We start from the raw sequence: 14,002 nt of genomic DNA, 5'->3' as shown, positions 1-14,002 counted from the left end.
TTTAAACCAACATTTTTAAAGTCTTAATAAACATCCATGCAAATCCCAACAGGAATATTTTTTTTTGAAAATAAGGATGTAGATTTCAATATGTAGCACAGATTTAAAATATAAGATTTGAAGTTCAGACACTCCAAATTTACGAACATAAGCTTTCAATGGGGCAGTACCCTTTAAAAAGGTCCTAATATTGTACCATTTCAGATACTGTGTAGTTTTGGTATGTAAATCCAAGGTATTAATATAAACATTTTAAGCACAAAGTTGTACTTTTTTAAAGGGCATCACCCTAGTGGCAGCTTTTGTATGTTTTCCTAAGCGTACATGGACTGTAATAATACTTTTCTGGTTTCTTGTTTAAAGCAAATATCAGCAAAAATCACCATTTCACTGTATAATTAAATTCATTTGTTTCGTGCGCTCATGAATAATTTAAACTTTTTCATTACTTTTATGAAAAAGTAATAAATGCTATTTGTACATAAAACATCACTGTTAAACAAAAGGCAAGATGAATATTCAATCTGAGCCTATACCAATCAATGAGAAAAACAGTAGGACTACATTATGTTAAAGGAAAACACCACAGTTTTTCAATATTTTACTATGTTCTTACATCAACTTAGACAAATTAATACATCCCTATCTTTTTTCAATGCATGCACTTAATCTTTGTACAGCACGTTGTGACTGTGTTAGCATTTAGCCTAGCCCCATTCATTTCTTAGGATCCAAACAGGGATGAACTTCCATGTTTTCCCTATTTAAAGACTGTTACATGAGTAGTTACACGAGTAAGTTTGGTGGCACAAAATAAAACTTTGACCTCGGCGTGCAGTAACATCATAACTCATGCCTACTCCCCCTCTCGCTTAAACTTCTGTCAATATTACTGCGACCAAGGTCGAAGTGCTGAAACTAAGTGCTCTTCCACCATATAACATAGTTCTCATTTTTATCCGCTTAAAAAACGCCTTGTTTTGTGCCACCATACTTGTGTAACTCATTTACTTTTAAATAGGGAAAACATGAAAGTGTTTGGTGTCTTTGAAATTCATCCCTGTTTGGATCCTAAGGAATGAATGGGGCTAGACTAAATGCTAACACATTCACGACGCGCTGTACAAAGATTAAGTGCACACATTGAATTAAGATAGAGATGTATTCATTCATCTAAGTTGAGGTGAGAACATAGTAAAATATTGAAAAAACGGTGGTGTTTTCCTTTAAACAACTTGCCCATGTTACAAACTGTGGTGCAAATTGTTGCTTTGAAAGTCATATAATTCAGACCCGATATTATCAGTCCACTTAGTTTGTTCTTTCACAATATTTATTAATGGAATATTCATGAATATGGGGCATTTAAAGTAAAAAATACTGTTCACAACATAACACAAAGAAAGTGTGCATATAACGCCTTAACAACACACACTCTTCCTATTATATAATGCTTAGGTTTACATGTGGACATGTTGTGGCATCTTTTTTCCAAAGGTGTGGTTCACCACTTTACAGTCACCACACGTTGGCAGTCACAGTGGATACGCCTTTACTCTCCCACACACACACACACACACACACACACACACACACACACACACACACACACACACACACACACACACACACACACACACACACACACACACACACACACACACACACACACACACACACACACACACACCAATAAGATAAGTGTGATTTACAGCAGTTAGTCTGTCAGTAATGGATTCATTTTCAACAGCTGAATACTGATAATAAACACTGCTTAGTTCATCCTAACTTAGATTTTTGCTCAAACCTCTTAGCATTAGTATTGTTGTGGGACAATAATGAGTACTTTTATTATTATCATTATCTATAATATGTCAGAAAACCTACAGAAGCAGAGTTAGGCTGTGTATATTTTGCTTGCTTCATGATCACAACTTAATTTCTCATAAACTCAAGATAACAAAAGTTGTTTTCTTGTGATCTCAACTTAATTTTCTCATGATCTTGACATACAAAAGTTGTATTCTTGTGATGTGTTTAAGCAGAGACAAATTTAGCTAAATTAGCATAAACAAATGATTGACTTCGATCAGGGATTTACGGAAAGGCCATGTATTGCTAATAGACTTAATAATATTGGCGATTAATGTTCGTGAATTCAGATACCGTCTCTAAAGTTATAATGTACATGTTTCTATCATCAAAAGCATTTAACATTATTTTAATAAATATTTTATTTAATAAATAGCAAAAAATCTAAAATATGTGCATTATAGTTGACAACCACATGAACACAGTTGATTTTGTGACTGTTTGTTGGCTATAAGTCATTCCATTTAAATGCTGTTAAAAGTAGAAACCTGGATTTTAAAGGGGACATATCATGAAAATCTGACTTTTTCCATGTTTAAGTGCTATAATTGGGTCCACAGTGCTTCTATTAACCTAGAAAAAGTGAAAAAGATCAATCCAGTAACTTCAATTATTTCACAAGCATGTGAAAAAGTAGGTCACTGAAATTTGGCTCGTCCTGTGATGTCAGAAGGGGATAATACCACCCCTTAATCTTCACCATCCACCTTCCACACCCAAAACTGCATATTTTTGCTAACACCTACAAAGTGGCAATTTTAACATGCTATAAATTATCTGTGGGGTATTTTGAGCTAAAATGTACTCTGGGGACACCAAAGATTTATTTTATATCTTAAAAAAGTCTGGTGAAACGTCCCCTTTAAGGTATACATTTAGAGATGGTCCTTAAATTCACAACTTTTTAATTTACTGAAAAAATGTATTTCAGCTTCAGCTAATCCCTGATCCAGGTAAAATCTAATTTGTTCATTGTAATTTGCGTATCCAAAACAAGGATAGGAAGCGGTAGCATTGCTGATACTTTTTAACTAAAAACAGACAGATTTCACGCAAAATAGGCAGAAATTACATGCATTGTTAACGTCAGACTTACAATCATTTTCGTTCCGTCTCGTCAACGTTTTCGTCACCTTAGAGCTATTTTTAGCTAGTCATTGTTGTGTTATCGTCATAAAAAAGGTGTGTCAACGAAATCATTTCGTTATTGGAAATAAAAACAACACTGGTACACATTACCTTTAACTCTTTCCCCGCCATTCTCAAGTTATCTCGTCAATTAAAACGAGATAGACGTTTTTTACGGCAATCCGAATTTCCACTATTATCCACTAGGTGGTACTCTTAGGGGTAGTGAACACCAAAGCTTTTAAACATGGCTGAAAACGTCTGGAGGACGCCGAACGCCAGCTGTTTTTTCAGCTAAGCACCAGCTTTCTTCAACTAAGTGCTTTGGTTGCTGTGATACTTCTGCTTTGTGTCTCAGTCGTTGTACAATGTTTAATTGTGATATTTGTCCCGCCCCTCCTCCACTGTGATTGGACAGCTGTTTGAGAGCTGACATTAATGAGCTAAGCTTTTCACTCAAAGTTGAATATTTTTCAACTCTCCAAGCTCAGCACGGACAAACCGCTGAGTGGCGGCTTTCAGCATGAAAAAAAAAACGCTAGCTGCTGGCTTTTTTGAAAAACGCAGAGCTTCCATTGGAAACAATTGAAAACATACGCCAGCCCCGGGAGTAAAAGTTTTTGGTCTGCACGCCCCCTTACCCAACTTATAAAATACTGATGCATCCACTGATCGAAAAACAGTAAAAATACTGTTTATGAATTTGATCAAAAGTCCTTTACAAAAATAAAATTATCTTTATTAAAATAAAATAATATTTATTATCCAAATTTGGTATTTTTGAAGAAACTTATCCATATTTGAGAGGTCAAAAGAGAAAAAAAACTTCATTTCAATTTTAAGCAGAGGGTCTGTTTTTATATTTGATATATTGTTTGTTTATATATTTGAAGAATAAAATGTTTTGTAAGGCATCAAACTTTTGTGAAAATTATAAAAAATGGCAACTGGCAACCTTTTAAAAAAATGCTGGCTGCAGAGTTCATCACATCACAAGAATACAACTTTTATGTTGAGATCACGAGAAAACAACTTTTGTTATCTCTTTATCACGAGAATTAAGTCATGCGAAAACAAGCAAGCAAAAATAATAATACATGGCCTCTCTCGGTTTCTGTGGAAATCTCTGTAAACTCTGAAAATGCTTTTCATGATCATTGTAGAAACTTAAAAGCTGAAATAATGAATCAGATTGATTTAAGTTAAATGCAAACATAAAAGAAAATAAATTACTACTTTGATATTTGTATCTGTTTGTATGTAATGGCACAACTCTGTCTCTCGAACATTCCAGAAAGATCTGTGCGTCATTGACAGAAGCATGCAAGTGTTAATATAGCAGATGAGTGTGAGACCCTGCAGCATATAAACAGAAAATAGATTCATCCCTAAAGAGCCCTGTCCAATAAATAATGTCTCCATTTAATCCTTCAGTGAGAATCACTCTTGAGTTGTAACAGCTTTCCTCATTCAGATGACCACCCATTTAAAGGGGTTTATGTCTGTTTCTCTGATAGGGCTCATGCTTTGACCTTCATGATGGGCCTCTTGAGTTTTGGACTGGTTCCTCTCTCTTGCAGTTTATCTTGCAATGCTAACAAACTGTAATTGCTCACACACAATTTAACATGTAGAGTAAAATCTGTTTTATAACTGTAAGTCAATTGTGTGGTATAGTTTTGAGTAATTTGACTAAATATACATGTAATTCAATATATGACATGCATGTAGATCTCCAGCAGTGGGCATCCTGGGTGTGTTAAAATTAACACATTATGTGTCATTTCATGTAGATTCTGTTCATATAAATAAAAGGGAAAACACAAGATGTGTTAAAACAACACAAAGTGTGTTGTTCTAAAAATAACACAGAGATGTGTTAAATTAAGGACAACACACTAGATGTGTTGTCCTTAACTAGACACAAGATATGTTATTTTAACACATTCGTTTTAAGAGTGTACTAGGGCTACAAATAATAACATTGACTGGATTTCATTCAGCTTTAAATAGCTAATAGATAGGGGAGAGTGGGGCAAAGTGAGCCAGTGGGTAAGTTGACCCACCCCCAATATCTAGGCTACCATACAGATTTGTAGCCGTCTGACCACAAATCCAGGTAGCAACCATCATTTCTATTTGACTATGGTAAAGAGAAGCACAAGTTAAAGAGATAAGTATGATTTTTTTTACAAAAAACAGTTTTTATCCCATCAAAGTTAAATTTATACTTGTCAAGTATAATGGCTGTTATGTTAAAGCAAATTTATCCAGGTCTAAATATTTATACCATACATATTGGTGATAGGCTAATGTATAAAACCAGGTCAATGATTTAGCTAAAGATTAGCCTGAATTACTAAACTAGGCAGTTTTTCCCAAAATGGTGGCCGTGGGGCAAAGTGAACCAAATGCTGTGGGGTAAATTGAACCAGCGGTTCAATGTACCCCACCATGATGTTTAGTTAAAAAAATTTTAAATAGAGCAATCAACATTATTATTATTATTACCCTTCCAAATAGAGCAAAAATAGACAATTTCATTAAAATGACAAATCCTAGGGTTGTAAATGGACATTTTAAAACGTTTCTGGATAATGTTTGCACTTAATAAAGTTACATACCTTCTATGTAAATATCAAAGAACAATTTAACACATTATTTCAATGCATTCTTTGGCACCCTTAAAATTAAATTTAAGAATGGTGTGAATTTTTTAACTATGTTCGTGTTTAAACAAAAAAAGTCAGTGGGTCAGTTTACCCCTTCACATGGATCAACTTACCCCTCAGCTGGGGCAAGTTGAGCCACAAGAGCACTTTTTTTTGGGAAGCCACCTTTTCAAAGCCCTTTGTTATAACGGCATTCTTATCATTTCATTTGACAGGAGACATCCTTAAATAAAGGTTGATGGTTTTGTTTGACTTCTGTCTCATTTTTTCAGGCAGATAAGGCAACATATGTAAAAATTGGCTCATCTTACCCTGCTCTCCCCTACCCTGTTCATAACCATTGGGAGAAATGCATTTTTGTTAATTCATGACTCCAGTCGATCAGCAGGTGTCGCCATAGTCTTAAATAAGAATCCATGGTAAACTGTATAGTAATGTTTGGGTCATTCTTTATTTGTGGTGGCAAGTGGTGTCCCTCTACTTTACAACTGTTATAATCAACTTTAAATAACAATATATTATTGCATTTGTAACAAAATATGTGTGTTCCCACCATTTTATTTAACATGTACAATTTTATTAAATTGTTTATACACACACGCACGCACGCACGCACGCACGCACGCACGCACGCACGCACGCACACACACACACACACACACACACACACACACACACACACACAAATTCATGTTTGTGATGTTACAACAATAGATGTCGCCCCTTTAAGAAAAGGGGGAAATCTATTTGGACTACTTCCTGTGTGTAAAGGTCATTGCAGGTGCTGGTTCATTTAGGGCAGGGTTGGGGAACCCTGGGTCCTGGAGGGCCACTGTCCTGCAGAGTTTAGTTCCAACCGTAATTAAACACACCTGAAAAATCTCATTCAAGTCTTCAGGATTACTTGGAAAAGAAATTCAGGTGTGTTTGGTTAGGTTTGGAACTAAACTCTGCAGGACAGTGGCCGACCAGGACCCAGGGTTCCCCACTCCTGATCTAAGGGGTGGATGGTGAGTGCATTCTTTCTTATTAATTTTCTTAAAATTAAGTTTCTGCCAATTTATTAGTCACACTTTATTAGTGTCTGACTGTGGTGTTATTTTTATAACTTCTAGATTTTACATATTTTAATCAAAAGTTTTATAAATACATACTTAATATTTCCTAAATGTCCTGATCTTGAAATCATCATAATGGCAGCCTCCATTTTAGAAAAGACTGGATTTAGGCTAATTTGTCTGTGGTGTTACTATCGTTTTTCTTATATTGGTAACACCACAGACATAAGTAGATGTTTCCAAGGCACTCTTCATCCATCAAAAGGTAAACACGCGTAGCGGCACAGATAGCCTTCTTCAGGGTATACTGATCAAACAAACAATCTTCACTTAAAAAGTCAGCTAATCACAAACACCTGAATGACATCACAAAGGTAATGAATTCCCATATGTAAAACATTGCAAGAAAAGGCCACTAGATGGCAATTACACTAGAGTAAAGACACCAATAAACAGAACTCTTAAAAAAAAAAAAAAAAAAAAATTACAAAAAGGGACTAAAGTCAATTTCATCATTGAGTCCTGGGTATGTCATAGCCTGCAAATTATATATATAAAAAGTTTCTCTTTGTAGTAGTACTCTTAATCTATCACCACCCCTAATGTTCTTTTTAATTGTCTCTAGACCTTCAACCATTAAACCATCTGGGTTGCTATTATGTGCACTGTAAAAGTGTTTGGCCATTGGGTAATCAAAATTTGCCTTTTTAATAGCATTCTTATGTTCTGAAATTCTGTCTTTAAGACGCCTCTTTGTTCGGCCTATGTAAAAGCAACCACATGGACAAGATAAACGGTAGACTACAAAAGTGGTATTGCAATTAATGAATGATTGTATGTTATATGTCTTATTAGTTTTAAAATCAATAAACTGTTTACACTCTTTAATGTTTGAACAGTGGTTGCAAAATCCACATTTGTACGTACCCAATATCTGTCTGTGAAGCCAAGTGGTCTTTTTGCTCACGCTGAGATGACTAGATACTAGTTTGTCTCGAAGAGTAGGGGCCCTCCTAAAACTAATGGAATACTCGAAAACCATGATCAACTTCTTAGACCTAACCATCTCTAAAGGTCAGGATGGCCAGCTCCATACCACAGTGTTTCGCAAAGAAACAGATAGAAATACTATTTTACGAGCGGATAGCTTCCATCCAGTTTGGCTTAAACACAACATACCGTTTGGCCAATTCCAACGTCTTAGACGTATCTGCGATGAAAATCAAGAGTATGAAAAGCAGGCCAAAATTATGACAAATCGTTTTACACAGAGGGGTTACAAAACAGAGGTAGTACAGACGGCTAACAAAAAAGCTCACTCTTCTTTAAGATCAGATCTGTTTAGAAAAAAGAAAAAAGAATCATCCAGTCAAGAGCAAGTTTATTTTGTTACTAAATACAGCAGTCTAGCCAATCCAATAAAACGTATAATTTTGTCGAACTGGAATCTATTGAAAAGTGACCCTATCCTTAGAGAAGTTTTTCGTGCGCCCCCCATAATTAGTTTTAGGAGGGCCCCTACTCTTCGAGACAAACTAGTATCTAGTCATCTCAGCGTGAGCAAAAAGACCACTTGGCTTCACAGACAGATATTGGGTACGTACAAATGTGGATTTTGCAACCACTGTTCAAACATTAAAGAGTGTAAACAGTTTATTGATTTTAAAACTAATAAGACATATAACATACAATCATTCATTAATTGCAATACCACTTTTGTAGTCTACCGTTTATCTTGTCCATGTGGTTGCTTTTACATAGGCCGAACAAAGAGGCGTCTTAAAGACAGAATTTCGGAACATAAGAATGCTATTAAAAAGGCAAATTTTGATTACCCAATGGCCAAACACTTTTACAGTGCACATAATAGCAACCCAGATGGTTTAATGGTTGAAGGTCTAGAGACAATTAAAAAGAACATTAGGGGTGGTGATAGATTAAGAGTACTACTACAAAGAGAAACTTTTTATATATATAATTTGCAGGCTATGACATACCCAGGACTCAATGACGAAATTGACTTTAGTCCCTTTTTGTAATTTTTTTTTTTTTTTTTTTTAAGAGTTCTGTTTATTGGTGTCTTTACTCTAGTGTAATTGCCATCTAGTGGCCTTTTCTTGCAATGTTTTACATATGGGAATTCATTACCTTTGTGATGTCATTCAGGTGTTTGTGATTAGCTGACTTTTTAAGTGAAGATTGTTTGTTTGATCAGTATACCCTGAAGAAGGCTATCTGTGCCGCTACGCGTGTTTACCTTTTGATGGATGAAGAGTGCCTTGGATTCCCCTTTTTTCACGTTTTGTATACCCTACACCAAAGAGCACCTAACTAATTTTTCCCAAACAAAAAATTTTTCAGCTATTTTTGAGCACTTTGGATTTTTTCTGATTTCATAAGTAGATGTTTCACCAGTGTTTTCCAATTTTTTTTAAAATAAAACAATGTTATAAAGTTTCAATGTTCATGGATATAGTATATTAAACTAATTTTAAATGCATAATACATTTGATTAAAAAAAGCATTTTTACAATTTCTGCCTCTCATTTGCCACCACAATTGACCCGTATAGTATTTAGCTTGGGAAATGTGGAAATTCTTATTATGATTTATATTTATGACTATAAAAACAAAATAAAATAATTATTCTTTGCAAATGCTACAGATGTCATTACATTTCAAATCATTTCACAGATCAAAGGACTTTGATTGGAGGAGATTTTATTTATGGCACCTAAATGACTAACTACCTTTTAATGATATTGCAAATTCTTTATGTTGTATAAAAATGGCTAATAGATAAAAGACAATGAAATACTTTAATTTTTAAAATCAAATGATTGGTTTAATGGACTAATGGCACTTAAGATTGATCATCCCTAAAAAACTGTAACCACTTGTTGTTTAACATAAGTGTATTTAAACCAGAAACTGTTTTGATGAGAGAGCATCTACAGCATCTAGACTGTCAGACACACACAGATGAAAAACAGATGAAGATAAATAAATAAATAAAGACTCAAACATTAGAGGAATATTTCCACAGATATGTTAAACTTTACACATTTGTGTGTTTCCCACAGGCACAAAAATGAGAAACTTCAAACTAGGTTAAAAAACTGCAAAAATTTAAAAGAAAAGTGATGTTAAAATAAACAGTTGATGCCGTTGTTTTGCTATCTCATGATATTTTGCTATCAAAAATGACATTCATACATTTTAAGTCCAGCTTATGGGGGGCACTGTATCTTGACAAGAGTTCTTCTCTTAAATAAACCGGACTGGTGTCTACTGGCAGATAAATAACTAAAGATACTTGAGATGTGTGTTCATGTGCTTGGTGCCCGTGCGCATGTGTGTGTTTGTTGTGATTGTTAAAGTGAGACACTAAAAGATTTGTGTTCTAATAATATCCTCTACTGAGAGATTAGAGATACACAGACAGACAGTGTGGGTTAAATAAGGAAGTGCATCTCTCCTCCATGGGGCTGATGATGGGGCTGATGAGTTCAGGGGCAACACAGTAACATAATACAATACAATATAATTCAATTCAAATTTATTTACACGTTCATGTTAAAAATAAAGTTGTTCACAAATATAAAGTTGTTATATATTTTGGTTTTAACAATGATATGTAATAATAATAAATGGTATTATATATGTAATATTTGACAGTTTTCTATGATAATCCAGAGACATTATTTAAAGTCTTAGGGGTCATCTTTTCATAGGTTCAACTGGAGTGTCCCTTACGGAAATGAACCATGGTTTTACTGCAGTTAAAACCAAAAAACCATGGTTGCTGTAGTGAAACCATGTTAACCACAAAATAACCATGATTTTGACAACCATGGTTAGTGTAGTAAAATCATGGTTTTGCTGATAGTAATCAATGCACCAAAAAAAACATAAAATATAGCTGCTGTTCATACTATTTCAGGCAAATATTGCCGTGTTTAATCTGATGTAGCTAGAGTACAATGACTGAAACATCTGTTTTCATTAACAAAATTATTTTTGTTGAAAAAATCCGTTTATATGTTAATGAACATTTGTCTTTTTAGACAAGAGGTAAGTAATTAATAGTTTCTATTATAATGATTAGGGGGACCTTCTGTATAACTTTTGACATATTTGCATGGCCCTGATTTCACAGACATGGTCACATATCTTCTCCAGTCCAAGATCTCATCATCTAGAGAGCTTAAAGGTTAGTCTGTGGATTATTTTTTTCCTAAACTTATTGATTCTGACATTATTCATGTCTGCAAACTGAAACAGTAATAGCCATACCTGTCTATGTGTCAATGCCTTAGCACTAGATGGCATTCTAACTAAGATATAGTTGAGTCATAACATTTAAATGTAGAGAGTTAAATGGTGTGCAAGGCAAAGGAGGAGTTTGATAAGCAGGTGTTGGTTAACCTAACAGCGAAAGCTCCTCGTCGCCTCCTATCAGACAGAATGTCATTTGCTGAGCTGTGTGTAAACGTATGAATTTCATCCTCACTGTAAAACCTAAAAGTTAATTCAACTCAAACCATTTAAGTAAACCGGTTGCATTAGTTTTAAAACACATACATTTGAGTACTGTGAACTTAAATAAATTGAGTCATATGCAGTTATGCACTTATATTTAAGTTCACAAAACTTAAATATAAGTGCAAAATTGCACATGACTCAAGTTCACACATTTATGTGTTTTAAAACTTAAATGGCCTAATGCAACCGGATTACTTAAATAGTTGGAGTTAAGTTAACTGTTAGGTTTTACAGTGCACTGTGTTGTCTCTCAACATGTCAGATCCCACAATCCTCTGCTTTTTGATGATGATGATGATGTCATCATTCTGCCTCAGCTCTTTAATGGCCATAGACTGTGTGCCTCGTTTCATTGTATGAGCAGTGCATGTCACATTATCCAGTTGTCTGGTTTGTTTTGAAAGTAAGGTTAGAAGGTAATGTCTGGAGGTCTGCCACTCGAGTTACTGGTATAAAAATAAAAATTTCATTAATCATGTTAGAACTGGGCAAGACACAAGTTGATGTGTTTTGGGTAGCAGTGATTGGATAAATATCCCAAACTATGAGTGTAAAGAAGATGGACACAAAGTTTAACCAGAACAGTACAATGTACTCATTTAAAATGAGTGAACAGGACTCAAACCTTGGAAAAATGTTTAAACACCTTAAACGTTTTATGTGTGTTTAACCATTTCACCGCTTTGAATTTCACAAATTCAAATAAAATGAGTCAAAGAACTTAAAGGAACAGTATGTAGGATTGTGGCAAAAACTGATACTGCAATCACAAAACTTGTGGCTAAAACTGGTACTGCCATCACACAACTGGTGGCCAATACACAACATGACAACATAAACATCAGTTGAGGGCTGCAACTTCACTTTTTAAATGACAATATCCTGGCCGTACCACTGTTGTCAGTGATATAAGTATTTGAAATGAAAATGATTTCTTAATTTCTAGTGACATAATCAGGGCCATTTTATGATTAATTGATATACATTTCTTACATACTGTTCCTTTATCTAAAATTTTCAAACTTCCAAACAAATCATTTCAACACAACAGCCTTCTTTTAACAAACACTGCAAATAATAACAAACTTACAAATTCAATAATCGGTTGATTAGGATTTCCAGTTCCCACATGCTTTTTTTAAATTAAATGATATTATATGTGATTTTTTTTCTAGCAGTGGCGGATTTAGCAAATTGGGGGCCCAAGGCGAAGGTATGTATGGGGCCCCCCTATCCGATCTATAAAAAAAAAATTACTCCAAAAGAAAGCAGAGAACACACAAAGTGTAGCACTACACAAACCAATAGAGATTAAGTTAATGGGGCAAAAACAGCCATGAACAGTAAATGAGGGAGAATTTTTTTTAAATCTGATGCTGCACAAAAACTAGCAATGCATCAAAGCCAATGTTGTTCAGTAAGGAGAAAGACTCAATAGTGTTAAAGATTCATGTGTGTTGAAAATTTAGAAGAGTTTGCTATATTTTGTTCTGAAGTGTAGTGCCCGTGCTTAGGCTGTAGGTCGGATATGTGTTGCTTTATCGTGTAAACAATAACTGTGTGAAGTCAATGACAGTCACTTCTCACTTACATACACATGAGTCACATTGTCTGTTTCTGTGACTTGGGAATTTTTTTTGTATCACCACTTAATTATAGTGTACATAAATATGAAATTTAAACTTTTAAATTTGGGTTAATTGTAAGTTATAAATATTATTTACTTAAAAAGTTTGAGATGAATTCAAAAATGTTTTAATGTTGTTAGGTAATCGGTTTCTACAAAAGTTTTGAGTACTCTGAACTTGTCGGGTTTTAATATTCAAAGTTGTTAAAACTTCAAACCTTCAGTTGTGATAATTAAAAATTTTTAGCTATTAAAACTGACAGTATTTAAGTTTAAAAGAGACTTAAAAAACAGAGGCAATCAGTTGCCTCAAAGGTATTGAGTTACAGTAGTAGAACTTATCCGGGTTTCCAGTTGCTTTGAATATAATTCACATCAGGTACTGTATGAGAGACTAAAGGGTTGGCAACAGATGTAAAGCCTTTGTGTAGCTGAATTGGATTGAAATATTCCTGCTTGTTAATGATGTTTATTTGATCAGAGATAAAACATGACAGGAGAGCACAAACCAGCACAATAAAGAAATCTGTGGCTTTTCAGTTACTACATACAAACCATTATTTAGACGCACCCATCAGTTGTCAAAAAATAAACTGAACAGGAAACATTTTTAGAGGAATGTACTTACAACAGATGCCTGGCAGGCAAGAAAGCAAATAAATATTTCAAATATTTACATATTTACAACTATCTTTAAATGTATAACCATAATTTGTGGCCAATACCTACTGTACTTTCCGGACTATAAACGCATCGGAATATAAGCCGCAACATTCAAAAATGCGTCATTAATACGAAATAACATATATAAGTCACAGTGTACTATACTTCGCGTTTATTTAGAATATTATTTCACAAAATCCAAGCCGAAGAACAGACATTTAATCTGGAAAAGCAAGTTATTCAACTAAACAATAGCAGACAGAACAGCAGGCTGAATAGATGTCTGTACGTTAAAGTTATAAGTTATTTAAACAATAAACCATATCATACAGAACTTACCTGGAAGGTTAAATAGTCTAAATTAACCGAACAACCCAACTTGCGTGAAGTTCGCAAACTCGTCCTTCCACATCACTGAATCCATTGAATTACATAAA

Source organism: Misgurnus anguillicaudatus, chromosome 13 (genome assembly GCF_027580225.2).
Source record: "Misgurnus anguillicaudatus chromosome 13, ASM2758022v2, whole genome shotgun sequence".
Taxonomy (NCBI): Eukaryota; Metazoa; Chordata; class Actinopteri; order Cypriniformes; family Cobitidae; genus Misgurnus; species Misgurnus anguillicaudatus.
The sequence above is the reverse complement of the archived record's forward strand: the minus strand, read 5'-3'. Positions refer to the sequence as shown.